This window comes from Pseudorca crassidens, chromosome 19 (assembly GCF_039906515.1).
Source record: "Pseudorca crassidens isolate mPseCra1 chromosome 19, mPseCra1.hap1, whole genome shotgun sequence".
Classification (NCBI taxonomy): Eukaryota; Metazoa; Chordata; class Mammalia; order Artiodactyla; family Delphinidae; genus Pseudorca; species Pseudorca crassidens.
The window spans coordinates 43,960,899-43,974,875 of record NC_090314.1 but is presented as its reverse complement, the minus strand read 5'-3'; the positions used below and the strand labels follow the sequence as shown (position 1 = coordinate 43,974,875).

The window sequence follows — 13,977 nt, the reverse complement described above, 5'->3', positions numbered from 1 at the left end:
AACTGATGTCAACACTGAACTATGAACACGCCTCCACGTGTTCTAGGACAGAATACAGCAGAGAGTTTCCACTAAAGCACTTCTGGTTTCTCTAAAATACAAGGAAACAGACTAGAGTAACATTCTTGTTATTCGTATTTTACCACCCTCCCCGCCGAAAAAAGCTTTATATAGTCCGAAAATAATCTACAGCCCTCGTCTCTCAATGGAAAAGGTGCTCCCTCCCCCTTGAAATTCAGTTCAGTCAAACCTGGTGAAACAGATTTCTATCATATGTAGAAATGGAATTAATTAAAATTCCAAGGTTACTCCATGAAGGGAAAAAAACCACTTTTCCAACTGCGCACATATTTCATCATGGAAATTCAACTCTGCAGCAAATCTGATTGATCCAACAAGTAATTTTTAAAAAAATCACAAAGGGACTTCCCTGGTGGCGCAGTGGTTAAGAATCCGCCTGCCAATGCAGGGGACACGGGTTCGAGCCCTGGTCCAGGAAGATCCCACATGTTGCAGAGCAACTGGACCTGTGAGCCACAACTACTGAGCCTGCGCTCTAGAGCCCACGTGCCACAACTACTGAGCCCTCGTGCCACAACTACTGAAGCCTGCGCGCCTAGAGCCCGTGCTCCACAACAAGAGAAGCCACCGCAATGAGAAGCCCGCGCACCGCAACAGAGTGGCCCCCACTCGCCGCAAGCAGAGAAAGCCCACGCGCAGCAACAAAGACCCAACGCAACCAAAAATAAATAATAAGTAAACTAATTTTTTAAAAAATTACACGCACACCATGATAATTTAAACTGAAAATCCTAGACTTCTGCAACTAAACCTGGATGTTTTACTCTTTACCTCAATGATTTTTCACTGTTACAAGCAGAACACAACCCTAGAAGAGAAAAGGACAGAGGCAAAAGAAAGATATATAACTATATGACGAAATCCTTTCAAATATAATTTTCCTAATAAGAGCATAAGTATACATCCCAAAGTGCAGCTTTTCCCCCTAATATGACTCTTTCCTCTTGTCTCAGATTATTTTTCAAAAGCCCGAAAAACATAAACTCAGAAGCCTACATATTCATAGACGACTTGATGTGGTAAATATTAGGTACCACAGGTTATGATTCCCAGTTACAGGGCAACCCAGCAGCCAAGTCCTCTCATCTAAAATGATCACAAATCAATGAGAAGTCTACTCTTGTGTGCAATAAAATAACCACATCTGTGAAAAATTACTTCAATAAAAAGACGGCTAGAGATAACTAATGCAAGAGCAACTGTAAACATAATACCTGAAAATCGTCCTAAACAGAGATCAGAGAATGACTTCACCAAACATCCCCAGCCCCTACCACACCCCTCAAAGCAAAGAGAAAATCCTACTATCCTGAAAGCACTGAAGTATTGGGAAGGTGGGGGAACATATATAGAAAATAGTCAACTGCAGTAAATCAGTAATAGTTCAAAGTGCTGTAGTGCTTCAAAACATAGCCAGTGATTCATAGTCAATGAGACAATAACACTTTATTTTTATTTTTTGGCCGTGCGGCTTGCAAGATCTCAGTTCCCCGAGCAGGGACTGAACCCAGGCCATGGCAGTGAAAGCCTGGAATCCTAACCACTAAGCCACCAGGGAACTCCCAAGACAATAACACTTTAGATTTAGCACTGTTTTTGTGACTTCATTCAGCAAAACTGTTTCAATGAAACCTGTAAAATTCTACTAGAGCTGTTTTGATAGAGCTGTTCATCTTAGAATGTAAATCTACGTCAGAGCCGACATGGCTTCCTCAGGCTGCATTTTAGCTAATAACAGCAAGACTTCCAACACCTGAGTACTAGGGTACTACACTTGGCCTCTACAACATAGCTAAGACAGGTACTATTTAGCTCCTGATCGCCAAGCGACTCACAGCAACCAAGGAGCAGCAGCAAACACCTCATTTCCAGGTGTTTTACATACCAACAATAAAAGACAACAACTGTTTTTCCTTCTAAGGCCTAGGGATCTACAACACAAAAAGAAGAGAATGTGCCCTCTCATACTGTCAAAGTTAAAAACAAACTTCAGGGCTTCCCTGGTGGCGCAGTGGTTGAGAGTCCACCTGCCGATGCAGGGGACACGGGTTCATGCCTTGGTCCGGGAGGATCCCCCGCGTGCCGTGGAGCAGCTGGGCCCGTGAGCCATGGCTGCTGGGCCTGCGCGTCCAGAGCCTGTGCTTCGCGACGGGAGGGGCCACAGCAGTGAGAGGCCCGCGTACCGCAAAAAACAAACAAACAAACAAACAAACTTCAAATCACAGTGCTTTAACATGTCCAAAAATGATGCTGCATAAATCTAAGGCAGATAATTAGTAAATTTGTTTTTAAAGCCTGAGTCAATTTTCCATTTCAAATACAAAAAAATAGATTCCTGGATGTGGACAGTGAAATGATGCAGAGTAGCTCAATGTTCATAACTAATATTTCCTCCCCACCCACACATCCCAGGAACCAGTGGGTTTACAAATGTTGGCTAAAAAAATGGAGTCATACAAGGCCAAAGTTATTACCATTAGCCAGCATTTAACGACAGAAGAGAGGAGTTGATCAGATGAAGGACACACATTCTAATTTAGAAATCCAGACCAAAGCTAGACAGACTAAAATGTAGTCGGAATACAAAAGCAACTTAGGATAGCAATAAGTGGTTTAGAAGATCCTTCTAAAACAGAGCTTCCAAACTTGTCTGAAGATAAGACACATCGTAGGGCATCTGTTTAAAAATCAAGCACAAAAAAGATTGCTGGGCCCTAATCCAGACCTACTAAAATCAGAAATTTTGCAGGAGAGAGATCTGGGAATCTGTATTTTCAATGAGCACCTTAAGTATTCTTGGTGTTAGGGAAGTCTGGAACACAGGGTTCTAAAGGAGCATTAGCAATCAACTGCTATCTGAATGGGTTTCAGTAAAGAAAAGGTGATGAATATGTTGGTTAAACATGAATATGTCTGTACATTTATCACACATAAACACCATCAAAATTACAGCAAAGGGATTTTTTAAGGCATAAACTTCAAAAAAGAAAAAAAAAACGGGAAAGGAGACAACAACATAAAGAGAGACGTCAACAAAATTCTGGAAGCTGGAAAGCAGATGCACTAGTGATAAATAACTTCACAGAAAGGAAAAAGCTAAATGCTTGCAGCAGTAAGAAGCAAGCAGGTTCCTACCACAGAATCTCAGAAAAGGCTCAGAAATTGGAGGCACCTAATACCTCTGGATAAAGGAGTGTAGGAGGGGCTAAAACAGAATTGGTTGAAAGTCTGTATAAGAAATAAGATTCTTCCATCCTCTCTGCCCCCTCCCCCATGATGCCTGGCAGAAGATGAGAGAAGTTGGACCAGAGGGCCTCTTGAACCAAGGGACCAGTCATAGCTAAGGGCAGCAGAGCCATAATGAAAACAGAGGGATCAAGTGAAAGTCTAACTTGTACTCAACAATGAGACCTCTTCCCCCATCCCCAGCTCTCTTCTCCCACTTGGCTCCAAAAACACCTGCTGCTGGGCTTATATTCTCCAGGCAGAAGACTGGAGCAGCCCTCTCTGAGGAAAGTGACCAGTGCCAATTCACCCTAAAATGGTGCCCACCACTTGATGAGCCAGGGCTCCACACTCAGCTTTTTAGTGCCTCATCCTTAAAAATGAACAGACATAGCCAAGAATTATCAGACATTTCAAGAAAACCTCTAACATGAAAGACAGGAATCAAAGCAAACAAAACACAATTCCTGACAACATGCAAAAATATTTATATATAAAATTCCAAAAAAATTTCCTGGAAATTAAAAAAACTGATAGCAAGGACTTCCCTAGTGGTGCAGTGGTTAAGAATCCACCTGCCAATGCAAGGGACACGGGTTTGAGCCCTGGTCTGGGAAGATCCCACATGTTGTGGACCAACTAAGCCCACGCGCCACAACTACTAAGCCTGCAAGCCACAACTACTGAGCCCACGTGCTACAACTACTGAAGCCCGTGCACCTAGAGCCCGTGCTTCACAACAAGAGAAGCCACCACAATGAGAAGCCCGCACACCACAACCAAGAGTAGCCCCCACTCGCCACCGCAACTAGAGAAAGCCCGCATGCAGCAACAAAGACCCAACGCAGCCAATAAATAAATAAATTTATTTTTTTTAAATTGATAGCAAAAAAAATTGATAGCAAATATTAAAAATACAATAGAAGAGTTGGAAGAAAAAATTAAGGTTATCTGAAAATTGAATGAGAAAAAAAAAATTCACAAGAGAAAAAAAATTACAGGGCCATTCTAGGAGTTTCACCATCTGGATTCCCCAAAAGGGGTTCCCAGAAAGAGAGAAGAGAGAAATAATTATCATAGAGAGAATACATTATAAAAGATGTTAATACAAGAAAACTTCCCAAGACAGATGGAAATAAGTTGCAGACTGAAAACGCCCACTGAAGGTCAGCCATGATGATTTTGTTTTTTGGCCGCACCACCAGGCTTGTGGGATCTTAGTTCCCTGGCCAGGGATCAAACCTGGGCCCCCAGCAGTGGAAGCGTGGAGTCCTAACCACTGGACCACCAGGGAATTCCCAAGTATGATGAATTCCAATAACCATCCCAATGCACATCACTGCATTTCAGAATACCAGGGATAAAGACAAGACCCTAAATGGGACTTCCCTGGCAATCCAGTGATTAAGACTCTGCGCTTCCACTGCAGAGTCTTCCAGGGGGTGCAGGTAAAGACAAGACCCTAAAATCTCTCAGAGGAAAAACAGATCCCACACAAAGAATCTAGAATCAGAATAGCATCAAACTTCACAATATGATTTTTGAAAGTTAGAAAATGACAAAGGCTTAAAATTTCCAAAGAAATATGATCCCCAACATAATATTTTATATCTAATCACACTACCAACCAGCGTGAGGGTAGAAAAGAGATGATTCAGACATGCAAGACCTCAAAAAATGCACCCCCTCCTATAGACCTTTTTTCATAAAGCCTCTGGAAGAGACTCCACTAATGTGTTCAAGTGTACTGAAAAGAGAAACTTTAATCCGAGTTTAGGGATGAATTAATGGTTGACACTCAGAAAATCAAGCAAAAAAAAAAAGAAAGAAAAAAGGCAATTATTATACTTAGGGGAAAAAAGTATGAAGAAGGAAATATAGTACACAGTCAATATACTGGGTGCTTTTTTTTTTTCCTTCTTTTGATAACACTCACCTCTACTTCCTTCTGGACTCATGGCAGAGGAGGGAGGCTGGAGGTCTGGGAACTACTTTTCCTAGAATCCCCTGTCAACGAGGTTGTGGTTTAAATTCCACCGACACAACTCATTCACTCAAGATCTGGAAGATGGAAGGAAGGTAGATGCTACTACTGACCTTCCAGCAGCAATGAGCAGGTGTGTGGCCTCCAACAGATGACAGACATGTGGTTTGCAGCAGTTTTCAATATTCTGTAAATTGCCTGCTTTGGTGTTTAAGGCAGCCAAGATTATTAATGGTTGCAGTTTCTTACAATCCCCACAAGTGGCTTTCCCTGACCTGTGCTCCCCTGGCCTTCCAATGATTTGGTAATCTGTGAAATCTCAAGAATGGTTGGTTTTTCTATTTGAACCCTGATACATAATACAAAATACCGATTTAATCAAGATTGTGATATATCTCTATTAGGCAGATAGCAGGAAGGGTTGAGCGTGAAAAGCAACATAAGAATGCAAAATTCAGTGTCCACAGTAGAAATTCAATAGATAATATCTAAGAATTGAAAAACCAAGACATAACAGTGTGAGTATACTATGTAGAAACACGAAGGTAATATACATCAGGAAAAGAATACCAGAAGTATTCAAAGTGATTGAGGACAAATAAGGAGAAATGGAGCAGCTTTTTAAATTGTAAGACTTATAGTACTATTTGACTCCTTAAACGATGTATTCTTACTCTATTGATTTTTTTAATTTAATTACTAAAAATCAAAAAAATCTAACACCGTATAAGCAAAACCAAGCTTCAGACTGACCAAAATTTCAAAAAAATGAGGTCAGTACTGGATCTGTTACCAATGCAGTTAAAGAGAGTAGAAAATCCCAAACAAACCAAAATAACCCGTGTCTCACTCACTGTAATGGAAGCAGGCTGCCTAATGCAACCCGAATCTCTGGCACAGCCTGGGTGTAACCAATGTTCACCACCCCAGAGCTCACTGCACCACAGGTCAAATATGGGAGGAACTTCCAGGCCACTATCAGAATTCGTGACCAAAATTTAACTGCAAAGGTAAGCACAAAAATAGAGGGATAAATCTTAAAATCAATTACCTTAGCCCCCTTTTTAAAAGGTCTTCTCCTCAATTTAATGCAACTAATTGAAAAACAAAAATAACCATCTGTTGTCAAAATATCTTTAGAAGTTCTAAGAAACTGTTAATGAGATTAAAAGACTGTTACCAGGTAGGCTGAAACCTAGTCACCGATGACAAAAAACAGCTCTTCTCACTCTAGGTTGGCCATCTCATAGTACTAGCCCTCGACTTCTGTGTGCCTTCCTTCATTTGCACACCTCAAATATAAAAGTAGAAAGCTTAGACATAGAACAGTCAGAAGTAAGGAAAATCAGTGATGACAGTCTCCGTTAAGAAAAGGCCTGGGCTTCCCTGGTGGTGCAGCGGTTAAGAATCCACCCGCCAATTCAGGCGAACGGGTTCGAGCCCTGGTCCGGGAAGATCCCACATGCCGTGGAGCAACTAAGCCCGTGCACCACAACTACTGAGCCTGTGCTCTAGAGCCCGCGAGCCGCAACTACTGAGCCCACGTGCCACAACTACTGAGGCCCGCGTGCCTAGAGCCTGTGCTCCGCAACAAGAGAAGCCACCATAATGAGAAGCCCGCACACAACAGAGTAGCCCCCGCTCGCCACAACTAGAGAAAGCCCGCATGCAGCAACAAAGACCCAACGCAGCCAAAAATAAATTAATATTTTTTAAAAAAGGCCTGAAAGAAAATTTAAGCAGATGCTCCATAAAATGTTGATCCAGACTCCACATGGAGAGAAGTGTCATGCCTCATTTCAAAGATAATATATTAAGTCCCAACTCACCACAGATAATCTTATAACAAAGCTATGACTTTCATTGGAGAGTCTCTTTCTCTCACTCTAACACCCTTAAGCCATCAGATACACATACGCTCCTTGCTGAAATGCTAGAAAAATCTGCACATTTTCATTCCTTGATCACTAGCGATGATCTGCTAAACCAAGAGTCTACTTTGAGCTATGAAAACAGGGCAAGCTGATCCAATTACACAAGAAAGGTACTAAATCAAACAGGACCACCTGGGCTTTGGGGAAGAGTACTGTGATTCCTGAACAAACGTCAATATAAAATATACAGCAGATATAGCAGATAAAAATGTTTTCATATATTAAGAGTTATAATGGCCCTTGAGCTACTGATTCATTTGCATGTCCAATAAGTCGTAGGCATCATGTTAAGACATATGGCCTAGATGATGGGTATGACAAATTATATTCAGTAGTTCACAGTAAGAACATCTGTGTTCTCTCTCCAGCCTCATGAGGCTTACAAAAAAAAACAGTCAATAGTCTCCAGAAGTGAAGAGGTTTTCTGTTTCCTAAATAAGCAGGTCTGGCAAACTAACAATCCCATCATCCCCCGTATAAGAATTGCTCCCCAACAATCTCCAAACCAGTTCTCAAGAGCCCAAAACTTTAAGTCCTAATCCAGCCACACAAGTTTAATTTGCAGGACCTAAAAGAAATCAAGATTAAAAGAATAGGCTTTACCCAGGAAAGTTTTTAGAAAACACGTTCCACCGTACAGGCATCATACTCCTTCATGATATTGATGGTTTCAGCATCAACACTGGTCAACTACTACATGTGGAAAGAAGTGGCAGGAAAAAATGTCTATTGTAAAGGTTGAGCTCAAAATTTACTATGCCATTTATCTGTATCTTTGGAGAGCTCACACTCTCTGAAGCCTTGCCTCCTACCTCTCTGCTTCTCACTCCCTAAGCTCCAGACACACTGGAACTTCCTTCAATTCTTCAAAATAGCCGAGTTCTTTCCCTCCTCAGGACCTTCATCTATGCCATTTCCTCCCCTCTTCCTTTAGGTTTCAGCCTTAGAAGTCAATTCCTCAGGGACCTTCCCTGAGTGCCTGCCTTCCCAATGAACCAGGATCAGGCTTCTCATTAGCTCTCTCCACAGCACTTATAGCAAGAGTAATTAATTATTTGTTTAATGGATGTTTCCCCCACTAGACCATAATCGCATGAGTGCAAGCTCTGAGTCAGTTTTGTTCACTGCTGTATCTCCAGCACCTACCACAGTGCTTGGCACACAGCAGGAGCTCAAAAATTGTCACATAAGTGAATGACAGGGCCCCAAAAAAGCAGCTTCAGCAATTCTACTTATAATTTACCCTACAGATACGGTCACACATGCACAGGACCAAATATATATAGTTATTCACCGGAGCATAGTTTGCAACAGCAAAAGACTGGAAACATTAAATATCTACCAGTATAGGGCAGGTGCCCACTCTCTTTACTGTTCATGCGGAATGATGGTCAAAATAAGTTTCTTACAAACTGCAGATAGAATTAGCAGTGTGCTACACTCGTTTAAAAAAATGCAAGAAATGTATGTATTTGCTTTACATGTACACAGTATCTCTGCAAAGGATCTCAAGAAACTGATAATATTAGCCGACTCTGGGGAGACGAACTGGAATGAAGAGTAGACAAGGGTGGAGGGCAGACTATTGACTGTAAACCTTTTTTTTACCTTTCAAATTCTGGGCCACGTGAGTGTATTATCTATTTAAAAGAATGATATTTGTCAGGACTTCCCTGGTGGTCCAGTGGCTAAGACTCCACGCTCCTAATGCAGGGGACCCAGGTTCAATCCCTGGTCAGGGAACTAGATCCAACATTCATGCCGCAACCAACAGTTCGAATGCCGCAACTAAAGAGCCCGCACGCAGCAATGAAGATCCCGTGTGCTGCAATGAAGACCTGGCGCAGCCAAATAAATAAATAAAGTATTTTTTTTAAATAATATTTGTTAAAGACAGTCCTGTCCTTATAAGACAGTGATAGCAAGAGTTTAAATTAATCTCATACCTGGATCTTTGATGACAAACACCCTGCCTACATCTGAGCACAGGGAAGGTAGAAGTGGAAAGAAGGAAATCTCACTATCTACAAATCTTAGACAGCTTGTCCCACAGTAGACTGTACCACTTTAGAAAATGCCTTTTTTTCTTTTTTAAACAACCAATTGTTCCAATCTGGACTTATGGAGAATGTTTCACAGTCAGAGGGATTATTGGGAGGAAAAAAAAAGGGATTATTGGATTCAGCATTTCTATAAGCACAGAAAGCCGGTTGATGAATTTGTACTGAAGAATTATCATAAATACCAACTAAAAACAAATTACTTTCACTCAGGGGCCTCAGTCTAAATGGAGCTTAATATGAATCCATGAAGTTTAAGAAACTAAAAATTTTTTGAAAACCAATTATTAAAATGGGGAGGACATCTACACACGTTCCTTGGATATACAGATGTGCCAAACTTCAAGACACTCTTCAGGAAAGAAAGACCTGAGACTAGGCTGAACACAACTCCAATAATCATATTTGTTGCCACAATCAAAGCCCTGGACCAGAGTCAAAACCTTTGGATCTGAACCTGCATATCAGAAACAGAATACTCTGGACTAACGATGGCAAGAGAAAGGTGAATCCAGGGCCACCAAGAAGAGGATTAGTTTTGGGGTTATCTCCAATGTTACAAGGGCCACTGTCACACACTGCAAGAAATGATCTTCATAATCCATTCCAAGACCTAATGGAGACACAGTTATCTTCAAATAATTATCCCCTGAAAAACAAAAGGGTAAGGACTTCCCTGGTGGCGCAGTGGCTAAGACTCCGTGCTCCCAATGCAGGGGGCCCAAGTTCGATCCCTGGCCAGGGAACTAGATCCCACATGCCGTGGAGCAACTAATAGTTTGCATGCCACAACTAAGGAGCCCACATGCAGCAACTAAGACCCGGAAAAACCAAATAAATATTTTTTAAAAAAGGGGGTATTCACTAAGTAGAACACACTGAAAAGGACATTTACCAAGTAGCATTAAGTACTTAGTGTAGGGCTTCTCTGGTGGCGCAGTGGTTGAGAATCTGCCTGCTAATGCAGGGGACATGGGTTCGAGCCCTGGTCTGGAAGGATCCCACATGCTGCAGAGCAACTGGGCCCATGAGTCATGGCCGCTGAGCCTGCACGTCTGGAGCCTGTGCTCCGCAACAAGAGGGGCCGCGATAGTGAGAGTGCACTGCAATGCACCGCAATGAAGAGTGGCCCCCACTTGCCACAACTGGAGAGAGCCCTCGCACAGAAACGAAGACCCAACAGAGCAAAAATAAATTAATTAATTAATAAACTCCTACCCCCAACATCTTCAAAAAATAAATAAATAAAGTATTCAGTGTAGTGATACTAAATTGCTCTAACTTTGCCAAGCCTAAATGGCAAGTTAGAAGCCAATTCCTGGCTCCCTTATTTGATAACCTATTTGCCTCCACAGGCATGGTAAGCCAAAATATTAAAAGACCTAAGACTGACACAGACATTAGCAAATGTATCACCTTCTTTCCCTACTAACATTGTTTTTCTCCATAAAGTTCTATTCAGCATTTTAAAATACCCCTCGGTAATAACACCAAGAAGTGCGTGTGAGTTTAGCCTGTGGCTCCCCAGGCTCAAAGGCTTGGGAGTGAGCGTGAGGCGAAAAAAAAAGAGGGAAACACTCTTTCTCTCTTCCTCAATGCCTTGGACTTTCAAAGCTAGGCAAAGGCAATGATTCTGCATTTAATCACCAGATGAATTAGTAACAGATTTGAATTTAGGAGAAACATAAAGGCGTGTAAGAACATTCAGTAAAGAGTACCGCCTCCATTTCCTTGCAGAGCAGCTCTCAGGATCTGCCAATGAACCTCACTTTGACATGAAACACCCCATCCACTCTAATCCGGGCCACATCCCTCAAGAGACAGTCAACCGGAACTCTGCCAACTTCTGCTCGGGAGCTGTGTAAAGAACAGTAGCAACAAGAGCCTACTTTGAGAAGGAGATCAACAATCACACTCAAGAAGAAAAGAAGTTATTTGGCAAAGGGAAGCATGTTGCCAAAATGTTAGTCACAGCTTCAAGGTCCTGGTTTGTGTTTCTGCAACTATTCTTTGCTTTGACAGAGTCCATTCTCTGGCCCAGCAAACCCAGCTCAGCTTCTGTCCACCCTCCCCATTTGAAGCAGTCAAAAATCCTTTCAATTTGGTGGTATCAAACTGTGACACAGACAAGATGTCCACCAGAGACTGAAAAGGAGGAAAAAAATGTGCAATTTGCCATTTTCCACTTTGGACTGGCTCCAGTAGAGCAATGGAAACACATGACAGGATAGGAAAAATGGAAAACCATTATGTGAAAGAAGCAGGCTATACCAAAAAGTCTGCCCAGAGCTCTGAGCCTCCACAACTTATTTCAATACCTTAAAAACAAACCAAAAAGACACACTGTAGGTTGAAATGACAGCAAAATATTAAGCAAGTTTTTACCCCCAAATAAGTGTACAGATGGGTTACATCCTGATAAACCTATTGTAAGTTGAAAATACTGTTAATTCGAAAAGACATTTAATACGCCTAACCTACTGAACATCATAGCTTAGCCTAGCCTACCTTAAATGCGCTCAGAACACTTACATTAGCCTAGAGTAGGGCAAAATCATCTAACACAAAGCCTATTTTATAATAAAGTGTTGAATATCTCACGTCATTTACTGAATACTGTACTGAAAGTGAAAGACAGAATGGTTGTATGGGCACAGAAAGGTTGTAAGTGTATCAGCTGGTGTGGCTGACTGGGAGCTGCGGCTGTCTGCCTCTGCTCAGCATCACAAGAGTATGGTGCCAAATCAGGGAAAGATCAAAATTAAAAATTAGAAGTACAGCTTCCACTGAATGCATATCACTCACACACCATTATGAAGTTGAAAAATCTTTAATGGAACCACGGTAAGTCAGGGACCACCTGTATACACTTCATACCTGCAGTTCTTCCTGGGGTTGGGTTGCTGAAACAGCCTGAATCAGCAGGCCCACGGTTTTCAAAATTACTTCAAAACAATAAGAACACAGGTTCAAGTCCACCAGGTTACTCTCCCAAAGAGCCCAAGAAGTCAAGAAAGAACATCCGACAATTTTCTCTTCAAAAGAAATAGGGACTTGTGCTTTCCCTTCTTAAAAGCCATCAGTAAAACCAGAAAACTGTACAGTTCTCAACACCTTCCACTTTCCTCTACATTTCACCTTTGTGCTGACATCACCTAACTAATCAGTACCAACTAAGGTAAACACTACTCTGATATCAAGTGTGAGTTAGAATCTGCCCCTTCTTAAGCAAATCCACATCAGACTTCAGAAATGCCAAGACCTTCAGGAACACTTCTAAGCTAAACAAATTCACCTAAGGGCAAAGTGTTTATAGAGTATTATGCCCAAAGAAAACGCTAGAACAGTCCAGATGCTAAAGGATTAAGAATAAAGAAGCTAAAATTGTCCACAAGCACACTGCTTCCCCAACAACTGGCAAAAAGGGCCAAAGTGACTGGACCAAAGCAAAAGGCTCAACTGTCTACAACACTATTTTCCAGTGAATTCTCAAAGACAATAAAATAGAAATAAAATATTGCATTCTTCCACATTCTCCATCAACCAACCTTATTTATTCCCAATTCTAACTTCCCCATCTCGGTCTTGATGGCAGCCAATACAATGTAACACAACAATATGAAATTTTTGGCTACTAAAAGTTGACACTGAGAAAAGTTTAAAAATTGGACATGTATCAAATCAAAACCAACTCTTCCCTGGCACACACAAAAAAAAAATGTGCAAGGCTGAGAGGAAGAAACTGGGAAAGACATGTCTTCTAAATATCAATATCTCAATCCAATTTTCAGGGATCACTTCTTTGCAACCACTTTAAAGATCCCATTTGGTTAACACAATCTTTTAGAAGCAGAGAGGGATCAAACCTACATTTCCAAGGGAAAAAAATGAGACAGTTTAATGATTTGCCTCAAAGTTACTTAGTAAATCCTTAGGAATCCTTGTTCCCTGAGGTTCTGTTCTGGTTTGTAAAAGGAGAAAAAAAAGTCACTCAAAACATACCATAAGTCATTCAGAAACAAACATAGGGCAAAAATAACACGATGAAAAGGGAAGTGGATCCTGGAGGTGCCCAGAACTAAGACTTCACATCACTCCAACCTGAACCTTCAATTGCAGGTTGCTCCCATGCGAACCCCAAGGTTTCTCAATCCAACCTTTAACTCAAATCTGATTCCTTCTCAACTAATGTTCTCCAGATTCCCTCTAGAGTAAGCAATTTCCTCAGTTATCCCTTCAACCATTGGTTTTCACTCATCAACTCCCAAAATGTCACGGCGGCCTCCTCACCCGGAGCATCCTGTTAATTACCTGCTCCCAACAGGTCCTCCCTCCCCATCTCCCTTTTTGCGCACGGTTACCTCGTTCCTCACCCTGAGTCGCCGTCTTACCTTACCCAACCCTTCAGGATCCCTTATTTCCCGTCTCTCAATAACCTTCCTCACCTTTTCACAGTCGGCGCTCGCCCCACACCAATTCCCGACCACTCCTCCCTACTTAGATTCCCCACGCCCCCTCTTCTCCAGGTTCTTCAGGCCCAGCCCCCACTCGCCCTCCCCTCAGGTCCCGCCCCCAGGACCCCTCTCTCCCACAGGCCCCTCCTCCAAAGTCCCCCACTCTCCTCAAGCCCCGCCCCAATCGCCCCTCCCCCGGCTCTCCCTCCCATTCAGGTCCTCAGGTCATTTCAGCGACG

General features: G+C 42.1%; 1 protein-coding gene across 4 annotated transcripts in view; it reads right to left on the bottom strand.

Annotated features, from left to right (window-relative positions):
* WIPF2 (WAS/WASL interacting protein family member 2) overlaps nt 1-13,977 on the bottom strand; it is a 38,700-nt gene that overhangs the window by 24,498 nt on the left and 225 nt on the right. The window contains exon 2 of one of the 4 annotated variants that reach the window (XM_067714976.1): nt 11,003-11,141. The exons of 2 other annotated variants lie outside the window; for them this stretch is intronic. The gene's annotated coding sequence lies outside the window, so the exon portion shown is untranslated. Of the gene's footprint in view, nt 1-11,002; nt 11,142-13,729; nt 13,831-13,977 lie in introns of those variants that run through there. One more of the 4 variants, XM_067714977.1, reaches the window with a different exon arrangement.